Source organism: Macaca mulatta, chromosome 1 (assembly GCF_049350105.2).
Source record: "Macaca mulatta isolate MMU2019108-1 chromosome 1, T2T-MMU8v2.0, whole genome shotgun sequence".
Lineage (NCBI taxonomy): Eukaryota > Metazoa > Chordata > Mammalia > Primates > Cercopithecidae > Macaca > Macaca mulatta.
Genome location: NC_133406.1, coordinates 59,748,429 through 59,754,702, shown reverse-complemented (window position 1 = coordinate 59,754,702; position 6,274 = coordinate 59,748,429). Strand labels below are relative to the sequence as shown.

Genomic DNA, 6,274 nt, shown 5'->3' with positions numbered 1-6,274 from the left:
TCCAGTCTAACGTGTCTCTGCCTCTGCCCTGCAGTCTGGTCATTGCTCTTCAGGACTATAGACCCTCCTGCCATTCCCCGCCCCAAACTCCAGACCAGCCCCTAAAGAGCTTTTACCCTCACACCCTCTAAATTTACACCTAAAATGGAAACTACCTACCACAGACACAACTGAGGTTACATTAACATGACTTTGCTAGTCTGCTGTCTTCATTAGCATAACTTTATTATTCCAGTCAACTCCGCCCAGGTAAAAGACCTGATTGTTCACTACAGGAACTTCCCACAAAACCCATCAAGTCTTCAATGGAAGCATCTACTTTGAGCTTGCTTCCTAACATTCTCTTAATCCCTTGTCTCAAAAATCCTGGCCTTGATGTTTGCACCAATTCTTGACTGTTATATGGCGATCCTTACCCAGTCCTAATCAAAGCTGTCTTCAAGATCCATCTTAAACCAATCTTAAATCAAACTTCGAATAACCTTGCCTTTCCCACTTGGAGAGACTGCCAAATCTCTGTCTCCCTCACCAAGGTGAGCAATAAACTGCTTTGTGATATCAGTAGATTGTACTAGTGATTTTGAGGAGCCAGCATTTAACACTTTCTACTTATCTTCTCCCTAAAATGAGCCCTTCTGGTCTCCACAGGTGCAGCCCCGATAAGATCCCAAACCTGGCCTCATTCTCCTAAACAGATGTGTTTCTGGAGTTCCTCAGGGTCAAGCCAGCTCCCTGCACTACAGCTGCCTCTGACTGGGAGGCCAGTCTAGGGACCAGCCTGACACGTGGACAGAAGGAATGGGAGGCAGGAAAGGGGCTGGATGTAACTAACAGATGGGTGAGGGGTGCAGCTGGGATGGGCAGAAGCCTTCACCAGTCCAGACTTCTCTCCCATGCAGGAAAGGGGAGCAAAGCAAAGTCCTCACCCTCTCCAACAGCCGGATTTGTTTTGCAAACTCTGAGGTCATCCTATGTTCAGGCCCCAGGGAAACTGTGAGGCCTGGGGGGAGGAGGTGGAGGCAGCTCCACACGGTACACACACTGCTGCATCCAGACTCACCACCTCCTCCCCATCCCAACGCACCCGCTTCTTCATTCCTACTTCCAAATGCTCTCCAAGTTCTATCTCCCACTCTGCACAGCAAATCCTGCTCCCTACCCTGCTGCCTGTTGGATAGATGTGGAAACTGACTAATGAGGAGCCGGCCCTTCCCCAAATGTAGGGGGGCACTAGATACCCCAATGTCGGCCCCGACAAAGATAAAACTGCATGCATTTTCAGCATGAGGCTGGAGCAATTCAGAAAAAAACCCCTTTCACCCCTGTCTGAGGCCTGTGTGCCCCTTGGGCCAGCAGCGGGACATCATTAACGCCCTTTGCCCATCACGGGCAAGCTCAATGGGAGCCAGGCAGCTGCCTCACCCAGTACTGCCCTGCCCCTACCCCCTTCCCCACCCGGGGCGGGGCTGTCCTTCCTCTCCCCGAATGCCTCCTGGGGCTCGGGTCCCAGGGCTATACAAAGAGTCCTTTGTCTGTGCTGGAAACAATTGTTCTCCCCTTTATGGAAACATGGGCTGTGTCTCATAATCAAGCCTTCAGAGGCCGGATCAAAGTGCACTGCAGCTTGGGTGCTGGGGATTACGGAGTTGCCCTCGGAGCCACTGACAACCTGTCATCTGCTCCTAATCTTTACCTGTTCCAAACCCACTGAGAACACCATTTCTTCCCTGGGCTGGGCCTGTGTAAGCCCTTGGAGAGGGAAGGGAGCTGGGGGAGACAGGAGGAGGACAGGGTGGGTCTCCCCATCCTGGCACCCAGGGCTCAGGTTACAGCCCCTGACAACACAGCATTGGGTGTGAACGTGCAAAGAGGCACTACCTGGTGAGAAAGGGAGGTGCCTGGTTTGGCCCAGGGCCACTCCCCATCTCCGGGATCTTCAGTCAAGGGGGGAACCACCCCTCGGACTCACAGGGGCCTCTTCTCCTTATTTGCTTTGGCGTGGAGTGAGTCTCTGCCCAGAGACACATGGGACCAGGTCCCTGTTCTGCCCACAGCTCTCTAGCCCTCTGCCTGTCACCACCCAGCCCCTTCCCACCTCCCGATTCCTCCTCCTCTGTCCACCTTGCGGCCCTCCCCACTGTCCCCTGCATTGCCCACACGGGAAAGACTGGCTGGCGCCACTCCCACGTGGGCCTTCCCTTCTCCATCATACCCACGTAACTAGGCCTGGAGGCTCAAAACATGCAGACTCCAGACCACAAACTCCTTCTTTGCCTCCACAAACATATCCACACACCTTTTCCAGAATCCAACAAAAACAAGTCCTAAATCACTCACCTGGAGATTAAAACCAAGTCTGTCCTCCAAGGTCGGAGCCTCCCTGGGCTAGTGCCACAATCAGTGCACAAAAATCACATTATTAGAACTGGAGAAGCTCTTAGAGACAAATTTAGGGGCTTGTGAACCTTCTCCTCTCAGTCACACGCGAAGTTTTGTGCACCAACTCATTATTCTGGAGATATCTATAGATTCTGTTGATATTTCAAACATAATTTAAGAATCGGCCTTAGCCGGGCATGGTGGCTCACACCTGTAATCCCAGCATTCTGGGATTATAGCATTCCGCCAAGGCAGGCGGATCACCTGAGGCCAGGAGTTCGAGACCATCCTGGCCAACATGGTAAAACCCCTGTCTCCACTAAAAATACAAAAATTAGGGCCGGGCGCGGTGGCTCAAGCCTGTAATCCCAGCACTTTGGGAGGCCGAGACGGGCGGATCACGAGGTCAGGAGATCGAGACCATCCTGGCTAACACGGTGAAACCCCGTCTCTACTAAAAAATACAAAAAACTAGCCGGGCGCGGTGGCGGGCGCCTGTAGTCCCAACTACTCAGGAGGCTGAGGCAGGAGAATGGCGTGAACCCGGGAGGCGGAGCGTGCAGTGAGCTGAGATCCGGCCACTGCACTCCAGCCTGGGTGGCAGAGCGAGACTCCGTCTCAAAAAAAAAAAAAAAAAAAAAAAAATTAGCCAGGCGTGGTGGCAGGCACCTGTTATCCCGGCTACTCAGGAGGCTGAGGCAGGAGAATCGCTTGAACCTGGGAGGCGGAGATTGCAGTGAGCCAAGATCGCGCCATTGCACTCCAGCCTGGGGGACAAGAGTGAGACTTCGCCTCAAAAAAAAAAAAAAAAAAAAAGCCGGGCGCGGTGGCTCAAGCCTGTAATCCCAGCACTTTGGGAGGCCAAGACGGGCGGATCACGAGGTCAGGAGATCGGGACCATCCTGGCTAACACGGTGAAACCCCATCTCTACTAAAAATACAAAAAACTAGCCGGGCGAGGTGGCGGGCGCCTGTAGTCCCAGCTACTCGGGAGGCTGAGGCAGGAGAATGGCGTAAACCCAGGAGATTGGCCGGGCGCGGTGGCTCACGCCTGTAATCCCAGCACTTTGGGAGGCCGAGACGGGCGGATCACGAGGTCAGGAGATCGAGACCATCCTGGCTAACACGGTGAAACCCCGTCTCTACTAAAAAATACAAAAAACTAGCCGGGCGAGGTGGTGGGCGCCTGTAGTCCCAGCTACTCGGGAGGCTGAGGCAGGAGAATGGCGTGAACCCGGGAGGCGGAGCGTGCAGTGAGCTGAGATCCGGCCACCGCACTCCAGCCTGGGTGACAGAGCGAGACTCCGTCTCAAAAAAAAAAAAAAAAACAAAAAAAAACCCCAGGAGGTGGAGCTTGCAGTGAGCTGAGATCTGGCCACTGCACTCCAGCCTGGGCGACAGAGCGAGACTCCGCCTCAAAAAAAATAAATAAATTAAAAAAAAAAAAAAAAAAAAAAGAATCTTCCAAGTGCGGTGGCTTATGCCTGTAATTCCAGCACTTTGGGAGGCTGAGGTGGGTGGATCCCCTAAGGTCAGGAGTTCAAGACCAGCCTGGCCAATATGATGAAAACTCATCTGTACTAAAAATACAAAAATTCGCCGGGCATTGTGGCAGGTTCCTGTAATCCCAGCTACTGGGGAGATTGAAGCAGGAGAATCGCTTGAACCTGGGAGATTGAGGTTGCAGTGAGGCCAAGATCGCAACGTTGCACTCTAGCCTGGACGACACAAGCGAAACTCCATCTCAAAAAAAAAAAAAAAAAAATCATCTATGTAGTCCAATCCATATCCTTCTACAGATGGGGAGACTGAGCCTCCGAGTGAGGAAACTTTTATCAGGTCTCCTAACCCCCAGGCCACAGAGGGATCCCTGCTGTTTCCCGTGTAGCTTGTCTCCCTGCCAGCAATCACCCACAGGGGTTCCTGGCTTTTTGCAAAGATCACCATTAATTCAAATGTCTGGGAGACCCAGTCCTTCCCCGGAGGAAGCTTACAATCAAGCAGAAATGGAATAGATAAGAACTGACAGGCCGGTGAAGGCTGAAGGTGGCTGACCAGGCACAGTGGCTTACTCCTGTAATGCCAACACTTTGGGAGGCCGAGACCAGTGGATCACTTGAGTCAGGAGTTTGAGACCAGCCTGGCCAACATGGTGAAACACTGTCTCTACTAAAAACACAAAAATTAGCCAGGCGTGGTGGCATGCGCCTGTAATCCCAGCTGCTTGGGAGGCTGAGGCAGTAGAATCACTTGAACCCAGGAGGCAGAGGTTGCAGTGAACCGAGATCATGCCACTGCACTCCAGCCTGGGCAACAGAGCAAGACTCTGTCTCAAACAAACAAACAAACAAACAAAAAAGCTGATAGCCTGGGATATGAATAAATGCAGTGTTCAATGCAATGTACTGAGATAGCATCAAAAACATGCCTACTACAAATACACGTGAAAACTAGTCCTCCCAGGCTGGGCGAGGTGGCTCATTCCTATAATCCCAGCACTTCGGAAGGCTAAGGTGGGCAGATCACCTGAGGTCAGGAGTTCAAGACCAGCCTGGCCAACATGGTGAAACCCCGTCTCTACTAAAAATACACAAATTAGCCAGGTGTGGTGGCAAGCGCCTGTAGTGCCAGCTTCTAGGGAGGCTGAGACAGGAGAATCACTTGAACCTGGGAGGTAGAGGTTGCAATGAGCCGAGATCACACCACTGCACTCTAGTCTGGGGAACAGAGCAAGACTCCATCTCAAAAAAAAAAAAGAAAGAAAACTAGTCCTCCCAGGGACCTCTGTTCCACCTTCAGGTCTGGCTGGCTGTGGGACTGTGGGGTCAAGGCTGGCCCGCTGACCAGAACAGAGCCCCTGACTGGGCTTTGGTGTGCATCCTGCCCCTGAGGAAATTAGTATTCTGTTCAAGAGACAGGACACAAGGCCCCCCTACAGCAGCCAGAGAGTTCAAACCCTCCATGGCTCCACATCTTACCTGTAAAAGCCAAAGTCCTACAAAAGCCCTGTGCTATCTGCTCCCGCCCTAGACTTCATCTCCACCCCTGCGTCCTTGGCTCTGTTCCATCTGCACAGGCCCCCTTGGCTTTTCTCACAGGAGCCGCGCGTTCCAGCTGCTGGGCCTTATAAAGGCAGAAAGGTGTGATCCCTTTTCTCACCCGCCAGAAGGAGGTTAATAAGAGAAAACGTAACAGATTTATTTAATCAAAGTTGGATTTTTGTTTGTTTGTGTTTGTTTTTCCTCACTCTGTAGCCCAGGCTAGAGTGCATGGTGGGATCTCGGCTCACTGAAGTCTTGACCTCCTGGGTTCAGGCGATCCTCCTACCTCAACCTCCTGAGTAGCTGGGACTACAGGTGCACACCACCACACCTGGCTAATTTTTTAAATTTAATTTTCATAGAGACTGTGTCTCACAATGTTGCCTAGGCTGGTTCAAGCAGTCCTCCCACTCAGTCTCCCAAAGTGCTGGGATTACAAGCGTGACCCACTGGGCCCAGCCTATTTGATCAAAGTTTTATGTGTTCACAAACAGCCTGGGCAACATAGGGAGACCTCGTTTCAATAAAATTTTTAAAAAAGTTTTATGAGAGCCTTCAGAAGTGAAGACCTAAAGACGCAGGGAAAACTCTGTTTATGCTTAGGGTTGATGAGGAATGGCAGCTGTGTAGAAATATGATTGGATGAAGGGCTATGATCTAATGCTCAGTGAGAGGGGAAACAGCAAGGCCTGTCTGCTCGATTCTCCTTGGTTTCTCTGTGTAACCTTTCCTTCTTCCTTTCTTTCCTTCTTTTTTTTTGATACGAAGTCTCACTCTGTTGCCCAGGCTGGAGTGCAGTGGAATGATCTCGGCTCACTGCAACCTCCATCTCCCAGGTTCAAGCGATTCTACCA

General features: G+C 51.6%; 1 long non-coding RNA gene across 1 annotated transcript in view; it reads right to left on the bottom strand.

Annotated features, from left to right (window-relative positions):
• The window catches only part of LOC144341075 (uncharacterized), a 53,945-nt gene that overhangs the window by 33,100 nt on the left and 14,571 nt on the right, over window positions 1–6,274 (bottom strand). The window lies entirely within an intron of this gene.